This window comes from Myotis daubentonii, chromosome X (assembly GCF_963259705.1).
Source record: "Myotis daubentonii chromosome X, mMyoDau2.1, whole genome shotgun sequence".
Taxonomy (NCBI): Eukaryota; Metazoa; Chordata; class Mammalia; order Chiroptera; family Vespertilionidae; genus Myotis; species Myotis daubentonii.
The window spans coordinates 125,128,691-125,142,130 of record NC_081861.1 but is presented as its reverse complement, the minus strand read 5'-3'; the positions used below and the strand labels follow the sequence as shown (position 1 = coordinate 125,142,130).

At 45.6% G+C, this 13,440-nt stretch overlaps 1 pseudogene; it reads left to right on the top strand.

The window, feature by feature from the left end:
- The window catches only part of LOC132223730 (OTU domain-containing protein 6A-like), a 186,921-nt pseudogene extending 175,468 nt beyond the window's left edge, over nt 1-11,453 (top strand).
- The last annotated feature ends 1,987 nt before the right edge of the window (nt 11,454-13,440 follow it).

Here is a 13,440-nt window from a genome sequence, read left to right as displayed (position 1 = left end):
CAACCAAAGACTTTGTATACATATATGCATATCCCTTGGACACAGACAATAGGTAGTGAAGGCCTGGGGCAGGGGGCGGGGGCTGGCTGGAGGGGGGGCAATGGGGGAATGAGGGAGACCTATGTAATACTTTGAACAATAGAGATTTATGAAGAAATAAAAATAAACGTACAAACAAAATAGATCCAGAGACAGGGAAGCATGAGACAGAATGATGAATCTCAGAGGGAAGGTGGGGAGGGAGGTGGACAGATTAACCAAAGAACTTATATGTATATATGCATAACCCATGGACACAGACATTAGTGTGGTGAAGGCCTCCGGGAAGGCGGCGATAGAGGAGGTCAATGGGGAAAAAAGGAGGACTTCTTTCATACTTTCAACAATAAAGATATATTTTTTAAAAACTTGTATGTAACAGGTTCCAAAATGGCGACCAGCAGGAAGGTAGGGAGGGAGAGAGTGTGAGAGTGCAAGGAAGTGATAGAGGAGTGTGTGGACGCGTGTCGTGTGGTGTGTGTGTATGAGCTAGGGACAGTTAGATTCTGCAGGTCTTCTAAGGGGCTGCTAAACCGGGCAGTCTTAGGCGGCAGAGTCCCGCTCCCTGCGCGGACACTCCTGGGCGGCCAGCACAGGCACGGCATGGCGACCACGCCATCTTGGGAAACAGAGCAGCTTGAGACTAGGATCCTGGCCTCAGCACCACCCAGTCTGATCTCAGACGCATACCAGGACCCTGCAGCCACTGGGGACAGAGACCTGTGACCACAGCTACAGACCTGCAGACACCAAAAGTTTAGAAATCCCCACAGCAGATCTGTGAGTAACAGAGCCCATCCCCCCTTCCTGCAGGCTTGTGGGAGCGCCAGAGTAACTAACTGATAGACCCACCCCTTGACTGGCCTCAGTGCTACAGGAACTTTAGCCTGGAAGTGCGAGAGCACCTTGGAAGAGATCCCGCATAGGGCCTGGTTCAGGAGTCCTGGGCTGGGAGCAAGCACGCGAACCACAGGAACTGATCCTACAGGCACTGCTGGCTTCTGAGCCCTGGGCTGGGAGCAAATGCGTGAACCCCAGGAACTGAGCCCATGCACAATGCCGGCTTCAGAGCCCTGGGCTGGGGGCAATCACGCGAAAACCATGAATTTGTCCCACTTAGCACAGGCCCAGGGACCCCGATTCTCTGGTCAGGAGGCAGCACCAAGCTACAGTGATTTGACTGTGTTTCTTATCACCTGTGCCTGAGATCCTGATTTCCTGTGCATTCATACTAAGAGCCAATGACTCCAATTCCTGGTGCAAGGGCACACAGGGACCCTGATTCTCAAGGCAGGGTCGCGCCAAGCAACAGAGACTCTGATACTGGATTCTGGGGAACTCTGACTCCTGGCGCACGCTAGGGGGCTCTGGTTTTCAAAACGCTTCAGGGGGGTCTCTGTTTCAGCATGGTGAGGCAGGGTCCCTGATTCTAAGGGCACATATGAGGCCACATTGAGCGCTGACAACACTGACTCTGAGCGAGCCTGGTTCCCACCAACCCACAACAACTACACATCTTAGTGTCAGAGCTCTTCAGTGACACTAGGGTGGTGGGAGGCGCCCACTGCACACGGCCCAGCCCACGCAACTCAACGTTTGAACCATCGGGAGATAATCAGAATGAAGAGACGAAACAATACCCAGAGGAAAGACAATGAGGAGTCGCCAAGAAAGGACATTAATGAAGTTGAAGCATGCAACATGACAGAAAAAGAATTCAGAATAATAGTTGTACAATTCATTCACCGGATGGATGAGAAAATCAACAACCTATGCAAGAATCAGGAAGAAATCAAAAGTGATATAGCTACAATCAAAAGCACCATGGAAAGTTTCAACAGCAGACTAGAAGAAGCAGAGGACCGAATTAGTGAATTAGAAGGTAAGGCAGAGAAACAAGCTCAATCTGAACAGCAACTGGAGAAAAAAATTAAAAAGCAGGAGGAGAGCCTAAGGGAGCTTTGGGACAACATGAAACGAAGTAACATACGCATAATAGGGCCGCAAGAAGGACAAGAAGAGCAGCAAGGATTAGAAAATCTATTTGAAGAAATAACGTCAGAAAACTTCCCAGATATGGGGAAGAAAAAAGTTACACAAGTACAGAGAGTCCCAGGCAAGATGAACCCCAAAAGACCCACACCGAGACACGTCATAATAACGATGGCAAATGTACAAGACAAAGACAGAATCTTAAAGGCTGCAAGAGAGAAACAGAGAGTTACCTACAAAGGATCCCCCATCAGATTATCAAATGATTTCTCAACAGAAACGCATCAGGCCAGAAAAGAATGGACAGAAATTTACAAAGTGATGAAAAGCAAAGGACTGAATCCAAGAATACTCTATCCAGCAAGGCTATCATTCAAAATTGAAGGGGAAATAAGAAGCTTCACAGACCAAAAAAGGCTAAGGGAGTTTATCACCACCAAGCCAGCAAAGCAAGAAATGCTAAAGGGACTGGTGTAAAAAGAAGAACTAAAAAGCCCACAAAGAAAACAGCCACACACAAAAATAGAAATATCTACAAACAAGTACCTTTCAATAATACCTTTAAACGTAAATGGACTAAATGGTACAATCAAAAGACATCGAGTGGCTGAATGGATAAAAAAACATGACCCATATATTTGCTGTCTACAAGAGACCCACCTCATTAGAAGGGTCTCACACAGACTGAAAGTGAAGGGATGGAAAAATATCTTTCAGACAAATGGAAATGAAAAAAAACCTGGGGTAGCAATACTTATATCAGACAAAATAGACCTCAAAGTGAAGGCCATAACAAGAGATAAGGAAGGCCACTTCATAATACTAAAGGGATCAATACAACAAGAGGATATAACCCTGATAAACATATATGCACCCAATGCAGGAGCACCCACATACATAAGAAAACTCCTGGAAGATATCAGGGGAGAGATCGACAACAATACAATCATAGTAGGGGACTTTAATACACCACTGACATCACTGGATAAATCCGCTAGACAAAAACTAAGCAAAGAAACAGCAATCCTAAATGACTCACTAGATCAGATGGACTTAACTGACATCTTCAGAACACTTCACCCCAAAGCCACAAAATATACATTCACCTCAAGTGCTCAAGGGACATCTTCAAAAATAGACCACATATTGGGTCACAAATAAAGTCTCCCCAAATTCAAGAAGATTGAAATATTACCAAGCATCATCTCAGACCACAAGGCCATAATATTACAAGTAAACTACAACAAAAACAACTCAAAATACTCAAACACTTGGAAGCTGAATAGCACGGTATTAAATATTGATTGGGTTACCAATGAGATCAAAGACGAAATTTAAAAAATCCGGGAAACTAATGACAATGAAAACACAACAATCCAAAACCTTTGGGACCCAATGAAAGCAGTCCTGAGAGGGAAGTTTATAGCTCTACAGGCCTATCTCAACAAACAAGAAAAAATGGTACTAAATCATCTAAATCTACAGCTCAAAGAATTAGAAAGAGAGCAAGAAGAAAATCCCAGAGTGAGCAAAATGAAGAAGATAATAAAGATTAGAGCAGAAATAAATGACATAGAGAACAAAAAAAAACAATACAGAAAATCAATGAAACCAAGAGCTGGTTCTTGGAAGGGATAAACAAGATTGACAAACCTCTAGCCAGGCTCACCAAGAAGCAAAGAGAAAGGACCCAAATCAACAAAATCAGAAATGATAGAGGCGAAATAACAACAGATCCCACAGAAATACAAATGATTGTTAATAAATACTATGGACAACTCTACTCCAACAAACTAGACAACCTGGAGGAAATGGACATATTCCTAGAAAAATACAACATTCCAAAACTTGATCAGGAAGAATCTAAAAATCTCAATAGGCCAATAACTATGGAAGAAATTGAAGCAGTCATCAAAAAACTTCCAGCAAACAAAAGCCCAGGACCAGACGGCTTCACAGGGGAGTTTTACCAAACATTCAAGGAATAACTAAAGCCTATCCTCCTCAGACTACTACAAAAAATCCAAGAGGAAGGAACACTCCCAAGCTCATTCTATGAAGCCAGCATCACCCTAATACCAAAATCAGGTAAAGACAACACAATGAAAGAGAATTACAAAAAAAAAAAAAAAGAAAAAAATAGAGAATTACAGGCCAATTTCCCTGATGAACACAGATGCCAAAATCCTCAACAAAATCTTAGCAAATCGGATCCAGCAGTACATCAGAAAGATCATACACCACGACCAAGTAGGATTTATCCCAGGGATGCAAGGATGGTACAATATCCGCAAATCAATAAACGGGATACATCACATAAACCAATTGAAAGAAAAAAACCACATAGTCATATCAATTGATGCAGAAAAAGCATTTGACAAAATTCAACACCCATTTTTGATAAAAACTCTCAGCAAGGTGGGAATTGAAGGATCATACCTCAACATAATAAAAGCCATATATGACAAAACCACAGCCAAAATCATACTCAAGGGACAAAAACTAACACCATTTCCCCTAAGAACAGGAACAAGACAGGGATGCCCACTCTCACCACTCCTGTTCGACATAGTTCTGGAAGGATTAGCCATTGCAATTAGACAAGAAGAAGAAATAAAAGGCATCCAAACTGGAAAAGAAGAAGTAAAACTGCCCTTATTTGCTGATGACATGATATTATACTTAAAAAACCCTAAAGACTCCATCAATAAACTATTAGACTTAATAAAAGAATTCGGCAATGTAGCAGGATACAAAATTAACGCCAAGAAATCTATGGCATTTCTATACACCAATAGTGAATGTGCAGAGAGACTAAAAAAGCAATCCCATTTACCATCGCACCAAAAAAATTAAGCTACCTAGGAATAAACTTACCTAAAGAGGTAAAAGACCTCTTCTCAGAAAACTACAGGACGTTGAAAAAAGAAATAGAGGAAGACATAAACAGATGGAAGAACATACCATGTTCTTGGATTGGTAGAATCAACATCATTAAAATGTCCATACTGCCCAAAGCAATCTATAAATTCAACGCACTTCCCATTAAAATACCAATGGCATATTTCACAGACCTAGAACGGACTCTCCAAAAATTCATCTGGAATAAAAAACGACCCTGAATAGCTGCAGTGATCCTGAGAAAGAACAAAGTAGGTGGGATATCAATACCAGATATCAAGCTGTATTACAAAGCCACTGTTCTCAAAACTGCCTGGTACTGGCACAGGAACAGACATATAGATCAATGGAATAGAATAGAGAGCCCAGAAATCAGCCCCAAACAACACGATCAATTAATATTTGACAAAGGAGGCAAGAACATACAATGGAGTCAAGATAGTCTCTTCAATAAATGGTGTTGGGAAAATTGGACAGATACATGCAAGAAAATGAAACTAGACCACCAACTTACACCATACACAAAAATAAACTCAAAATGGATAAAGGACTTAAATATACGACGGGAAACCATACAAATACTAGAAGAATCCAAAGGCAACAAAATCTCAGACACATGCCAAAGCAATTTCTTCACCGATACAGCGCCTAGGGCATTGGAAACTAAAGAGAAAATAAACAAATGGGACTACATCAAAATAAAAAGCTTCTGCACAGCAAAAGAAACCATCAACAAAACAACAAGAAAACCCACTGTGTGGGAAAACATATTTGCCAATGTCATATCTGATAAGGGCCTAATCTCCAAAATTTATAGGGAACTCATACAACTTAACAAAAGGAAGATAAACAATCCAATCAAAAAATGGGCATAGGACCTAAATAGACACCTTTCAAAAGAGGACATTCAGAAAGCCAAGAGACATATGAAAACATGCTCAAAGTCACTAATCATCCCAGAGATGCAAATCAAAACAGCAATGAGGTACCATCTCACACCTGTCAGACTGGCTATCATCAACAAATCAACAAACGACAAGTGCTGGAGGGGATGAGGAGAAAAAGGAACACTTGTGCACTGCTGGAGGGAATGCAGACTGGTGCAGCCACTATGGAAGACAGTATGGAGTTTCCTCAAAAAACTACAAATGGAACTCCCATTTGACCCTGTGATCCCACTTCTAGGAATATATCCCAGGAAACCAGAAACACCAATCAGAAAGGATATATGCACCCCTATGTTCATAGCAGCACAATTCACCATAGCTAAGATCTGGAAACAGCCTAAGTGCCCATCTGTAGATGAATGGATTAGAAAACAGTGGTACATCTACACGATGGAATACTATGCTGCTGTAAAAAAGAAGGAACTCTCTTACCATTTGCACCAGCATGGATGGAACTGGAGAGCATTATGCTAAGTGAAATAAGCCAGTCAATGAAGGAAAAATACCACATGATCTCACTCATTTCTGGATAATAAAGACCATTATAAACTTATGAACAAAAATGGATACAGAGGCAGAGCTGCCTCGAACAGACTGTCAAACTACAGCAGGAAGGCCGGGGAGGGTGGGAGGGCAGGAGGGGGGTGGGTAAGAGATCAACCAAAGGACTTGTACACATGCATATAAGCATAACCAATGGACATAAGACAGTGGGGGGTAGGGGAGGCCAGGGGATTGTCAAGGGGGAAAAAAAAAGGAGACATATGTAATACTCTTTGTAATACTTTAAGCAATAAAATAAATAAATAAATACATAAATAAATACATAAATAAAAACTTGTATGTGAATATTCATAATATCATTAATCATAAGTCTAAAAGTATAATCAACCTGAATATCCAACAATTTATTAATTTGTAAACAAACACTGGTATATCCACACAATGGGATATTATTCAGCCATAAAAAGGAGTGGCTTTGCCCACCCACTTGGCTCAGTGCTTGAGTGTAGACCTATGAACCGGAAGGTCACGGTTTGATTCCTGGTCAGGGCACATGCCCGAGTTACAAGCTCAATCCCCAGTTTGGGGCATTCAGGAGGCAGCCGGTCAATGATTCCCTCTCATCATTGACGTTTCTCTCTCTCTCTCTCCCTTCCCCTCTAAAATCAATAAAAAATATATATTTTTTTAAAAAGGAGTGGCTTAATAGTTTCAAGGTTGATCCAATACATGCCACAACATGGATGAACCTTAAAACTATTAAGCCTAAAAAAAAAATTTTAATTATAAAAATAAAAACTATTACGCTTAGCCCTAGCCCATTTGGCTCAGTAGATAAGAGTGTCAACTGCGGCTTGAAGGGTCCCGGGATCAATTCCGGCCAAGGGCACACCTCGATCCCCAGTATGGGGCTTGCAGCAGGCAGCCTATCAATGATTTTCTCTCATCACTGATGTTTCTATCTCCCTCTCCCTTCCTCTCTGAAATCAATAAAGAATACATACATTTAAAAATAAATAATGAACCCGTTAAAAAAAAACAACAACTATTAAGCTTATGTGAAAGAAGACAGACACAAAAGGACAAATATTGTATGATTCTACTTATGAGAGGCACTTAGAGTAGTAAAATTCAGAGACAAAAGGTACAATGGTGGTTTCCACAGGCTGGGAGGAGTGGCGAATGGGGAGTTATTGTTTAGAGCAGTGGTTCTATTTGCGGCGACCTTCCTAATGCTGCCACCCTTTAAGAGTTCCTCATGTTGTGGTGACCCCCAATTTCATTGTTACAAATTGAATATAATTAAAGCATAGTGATTAATCACAAAAACAATATGTAATTATAGAGGTGTTCTCCAATGGTCTTAGGCGACCCCTGTGAAAGGGTCGTTCGACCCTCAAAGGGGTCGCGACCCACAGGTTAAGAACCGCTGGTTTAGAGGCTCTAGTTTCAGTTTGGGAAGATGAAAATTCTGGGGGAAGATGATGCTGATAAGTGCACAATAATGTGAATGTACTTAATGCCACTTGACTATAAACTTAAAAATGGCTAAAATAGTATGTATATTTATCACAATAAAAAGAATGAAGTCCCAATATATACTACAACATAAATGAACTTTGCAAACATTATAGTTAAGTGAAAGAAGCCAGACACAATAGGACACATACTGTTTGATTTTATTTATATGAAATGTCTACAACAGGCAAATCCTATATAATATATAGGGAATATGCAAATTGACCATCACTCTGCCACAAAGATGAAGGCGCCCACAGTGGAGGCCGAGTTCCCCTAATGAGCCTTAATGAGCAATCAGCAGGGACATGAGGCTTTGCCCCACCGCGCCCTCCTGCTTCCACCATGGGGCTTGATAGGGGACCTCAGGCCACTGCCCCCGCCCTGGTGCCAGGCCAGGGGACCTCAGGCTGTGCCCCCCACCCAGCACGGCTTCACAGGTGACCTCAGGCCACGCCTCCCCACCCGAGCGGGGCTTGACATGGGGACCTCAGGCCACATCCCCAGTCCCAGCGCCAGGCCAGGGGATCTCAGGCCGCACTCCCCCACCCAGCAGGGCTTGACGGGGGACCTCAGGACGTGCCCCACGACCCTGCACCAGGCCAGGGGACCAAAGGCTTGGCACCCCGCCGGGCAGTGCTTGACATGGGACCTGAAGGTGCGCCCCCGACCTGGTAGAGCTTGACGGGGGACCTCAGGCCGCAACCCCCACCCAGCGGGGCTTGGTGGGGACCTCAGTCCACACCCCAGGCCCCAGCACCAGGCCAGGGGACCTCAGGCCTCACCCCTCTGCCCAGCAGGGCTTGAAGGGGGACCTTAGGCTGTGCCCCTCTCCTGGAGCCGGGCAGGGGAACCTGAGGCTGCATCCCCCACCCAGTGGGGCTGGATGGGGAATCTCACACCACGCCCCCGACCCAGCAGGGCTTGATGGGGGATCTCAAAGCACACCCTCCACCCCGGACCAGGGAACCTCAGGCTACATCCCCCACCCAGCGCCCGGCCAGGGGACCTGAGGCTGCGACCCTGCCTGGCCAGGCTTAACAAGGGTGGGACCGGTCAGGGATCTGGATCTAGCCCAATGGGGGTGAGCCCGGCCGGGTCTAGGTTTGTGCGATTTCAAGGAGCATGTGGGTGGGCAGGGACTTGACTCTGGGTCCCGTGGTGCGCCCCAGACTCTGACAGGAGGAAGATTTTCATATACATTTTACTCTTTTTTTTTCATCTCTGACACTATTATAGAGAAAGGGTAAATAGCAGTATTAAAATACTTCCTCTAATTAATCCCCTTTGAATGTGCACAAATTTCATATACCGGGCCACTAGTGTATGTGTGCATATATATGTATGTATATGTGTGTCTGTGTTTGTATACACCCACACACACACACACATACATACACATAAATATCAGATTCGTTTTAGCCAGGGGCTTGGGGAAAGGGAGGAATTCACTGCTAACAGACATGAGGTTTCTTTTTGGAGATGACAGAAACGTTCTGGAATTAGACAGTACTGAGCACAAAGAAGAACAATAGGACTATACTAACAATCACTGAATTACACATATTGAAAGGATAAATTCTATGTCTTGTGAATTTCATCTAAAAAAAATGTCTGGACAAAAAGTAATCTATATCCAAGACAGATGAAAACAATCCTTTTTATGATTTGGACTCAGAAGTCACAAAGCATTCCTCCTGACCTGTGTACCAGAAGCGAGTCCCTAAGTCTGGCCCACATTCTAAGTTAGGTTTTACACTTATATCATGAAACTCATTATCCTTTCAGTCTCACACGGGGAGGGTATTAACGTCACCCATTACAGATGAAACTCAGGCTCAGAGAGATTCAATACCCTTCCCAAGGCCACAAGGACAGCGGCGGTAGAACTCACATTGGGACCAAGAACCAGCTGACTCCAAACCCGTGCTATTAACCTCCATCCGCCAGTGGTGGTTTTTCAGCCGACACATCGTTTGTGAAACCATAGACACTTGGGACCACCCCCCTGCCCCAGGACCTCTTAAATCATTTCTGGGGCTTGTTCCATACACTTGAATGTTTTCCAGCTCCCCAGGTGTTCCTCAGGTGCATTCTACATATAGAACCACCCCTTTGTGTCTGATGGTTTTATACTATTAACATGGGTAACTGGCTCCAGCTGGGTGGTGACTGCTTTGGGGACAGTGCCCCTGCCCAAGCTTCCTGTGACTGCCACTGTGACAGCACAATGCCTGCCGGCAGGAGGCAGGCACTCAGGCAATATCATTGGACAGAAGGATTCAGAGCAAACTGCCACTCAGAATGTCAACTGCCAAAGGATTCGTCAGGAACTGAGGGGCACACAGTTGGCGCTTGGGAGCTGGCCTATCTGGCCATTCTCTCCAGGGGGCAGGAGGTTCACAGGCCCACTTGGTGGGCAAGCCCTGCTGCCAACTGGGGCACCTCAGCTCAGCCCAGAGCAGAGGTGTTAGGAAGCAACTCTCTACCCAAGCTTCCTCTCCCAGTTCCCAAACTTAGAGCCCCAGCATAGGGCCTAGAATTCACTGAGGCTGTTCATTCAACAGCCACTCAATCAACATGGATCACCAAAGCCGATCTCGCAGCAGAGGCCTGAGCCGCATCCCTGGGACTCATCCCCGAACCCCCAGTGCCCCACTCCTCCTGCATGTGGAACGGAAGGCCAGGGAAGGAGAATGGGAGCAGCGAGAGCTCCCTGGTCAGAGGACTGCTACCTACACGCCCGCGGAAACTGAAGACTTGCCAGACAGTGTTATGGGTAAGGACAAGCTCTCCCCTTCTAGGCAAAGGGAGGTGGCTTCATATTTTTCTTCCTTTACCCACAGAAAACGGGGGTCAGGGAACAGAAAGCACAACTTACAATGGACAGGACTGGGGTGAGGGATGAGTTGGGAAAGGCAGGTTCCTATCTGCCTCAAAGGGCTGCCACAGGACCAAAGATATAATACGTGAAAGTAACTGAAACCGGGACAGGCGGTTGGGAACTTTATTAGGTGTTATTTACAAAACCAAGTACTTACAATAGCAAATCCCATGTGCCAGGAGCCTTGGGAAACAGATGAGTTGGACATCGACTTCGACCCCAGGTCGCTGACTATCTAATAGAGAAAAGTCAAACAGTTAGGATAGCTTCTGTGGGATTCAGAAAGATGGCAGGGGCAGGAAAAGAAATGCTAAAGGTATAAAAGGCACACATTTCAGAGGCAGAGGGTTCATTTCACCTTTGGGGAGGAGGCAGGCTGGTGTGCTGCAGTGAGGCTCTTTAGGAGAGGGCGTGGGCAAGGATGAGAGGCTGTAAAACAGGCTGAGTGCAAACCCCCGCATCTGTAGGGGCGGCAGGCCCGGCTCCTGTAATGGCCGCAGGCCAGTCTGCAAGGGCGCTTGTTGGAAGAGATGGGCCTAGAAGGGCGAGCAGGGCCTAAGACGATGCTGGAGCCCCCAGAAGAGAGGGCAGGAGAGCGGGAGACCGGGCAGAGTCGACGCCATGAAGGCATCTCCCACCACTTAGACTTCCGGCTGGCCGCAGCCTAGGCATGCGCATTGCGGTCTGCTCCAGGGCGCATGCGCACGTTGCCGTGAGGGCGGGGCATAGAGCGGGCAGGGCCAGGATGAGGGACAAGGGTGAACAGGGCAGGTTTCCTCTCTGCCTCCAAGGGTCCTCGCAGGTGTAAGGACATAATACATGAAAACAGCTTGACACTGAGACAGGCTGCGGGGACTATTAGGTGTTCCTTATAAAATCAAGTGCCTACAGTAGCAAATACCATGTACCAGGTGCCTTGGGAAGCAAAGATGGAGTCAACATCGAGCTAGATCCCAGGAAGCTGACAGTCTAATAGACTCCTGCGGGATTCAGAAACATGACAAGAGCTCACAGGAGGATAAAAGGGATTCTGGCCCCTGTAATGTCATGGGATAATTGTCATAAAATGGAACAATAATGTGCTGGGACAAAGTCTGGTCCTCTGGGAACTTTTCAAATCTTGATGGAAAAAAAGAGAGAAAAGAAACCTTAAGACAGGCTTAGGTCACCTAAGTGCCTGGCTGCCCTTGCTTGCTGGAGAATAAATGATTAGGCCTTTCTACTCCCCAGTTTCTCAGGACTTAAAAGATCTGCAACTAGAGGGGGTAGTCATGGCACTGTCACACAGATCACTTCAAGGAAAAACCTGTTAGAAGTATAAAATGCAAGCGTTCAAAGGCAGATAGGATAGTTTCACTTTGTTAAGGGGGATGGTGTGCTTGCGGTGTTGAGGCTTTTTAGAAGAGGTGGGCTTGGAACCCTTGCAAGCGGGAGTGCTTGAGGCGACAGTCAGTCACTGGACAGGCCAGCCACTGGCCACTCCAGAAAAACTGCTGAGCTGGGCTGAGCACCAGGCTGGTCAGCCCCAAGGCGCAGGCACGAAAGTGGGCAGGAGCCAGCAGGCCAAGTGCGAGGGCTTAGAGGTGGGGGTGCAGTGAGGGTAGGTGTCAGGGCAGCCTGGAATCTCTACAGGGGGGAGGGGGGAGGGGGATGGAAAGGGGGGAAGGGGGGAGGGGAGGGCCGTGAGGGAGGGCGGGGCAACTCTCACAAGGCCAAGCCCAGTCTAGCAGGGGTGTCCAGCCAGGGACTGTAACTGCCTGGTGGCGGGAGAAGTAGCACTGGAGCCAAAGAACGTATGTCTGTGCTCGCGTGGTCATGGAGGCGCCGGTGCACAACATGAAGGGCTCCCCACAATGAGAGACCTAGTTTGACAAGGTGCCTGAAGCTGCAGTGACACAGACAGCCGACAAATACCAAGACACTGTATGTGGCTTTTAAATATACAGAACAGCCTGCCTCAGAAAATCCCCAAGTCTAAATACCCAGGTTTGAAAGTGCAGGGACAGTATCATGCTGGAGCTATTCCAATATATAAATTCTCTCTAACAACAATCGGGAGGACTCAGGCCTAGAGAGAAATGAAAGCACTCCCAGATGTGGAAGGTCTGCATTCTCCTTGACTACTATATGGATGAGAAAAGACACTGGCTTTTCCCCACTTTACCCCATCACAACCTTCCTGGTATTCGTACCCATCTCCTCTTTCCTCTTCTTTTCTCCACTTCACTCCACAAATTCCCTTTCTCTGTTTTTCACCACTCCTATTTTCACTCATTCTGTCTAGTTGTATTTATGAAGTATGCAGTGTTTCTCTGACGTGGGTCAGGACCCGAAACCTACAAGGAAGGCGGCTGTGCTACGTGGACAAAAAGGAGCCACATGCTAACCTGACTAGCTCAGGGAAGGCCTGCATGGCAGCCTTGCAAACTCAGAGGCCTAAAGCAATCACAAAAATAGGTCTGAAATTAAAATATTTTTAACTAAGAGCACCTTATGGTGAGTAGTCATGTCCTAAGCCAGTATTTTCCCTGACAAAGGTCAATCTTTACCTCAACTGAGTCTGTCTTTGTCTTTTTACATCTACCATAACATATCATTGGAATATCAAAAGTAATTTTCCTTTGCCCACACTCCTCAAAGCATAGGCACCACTCT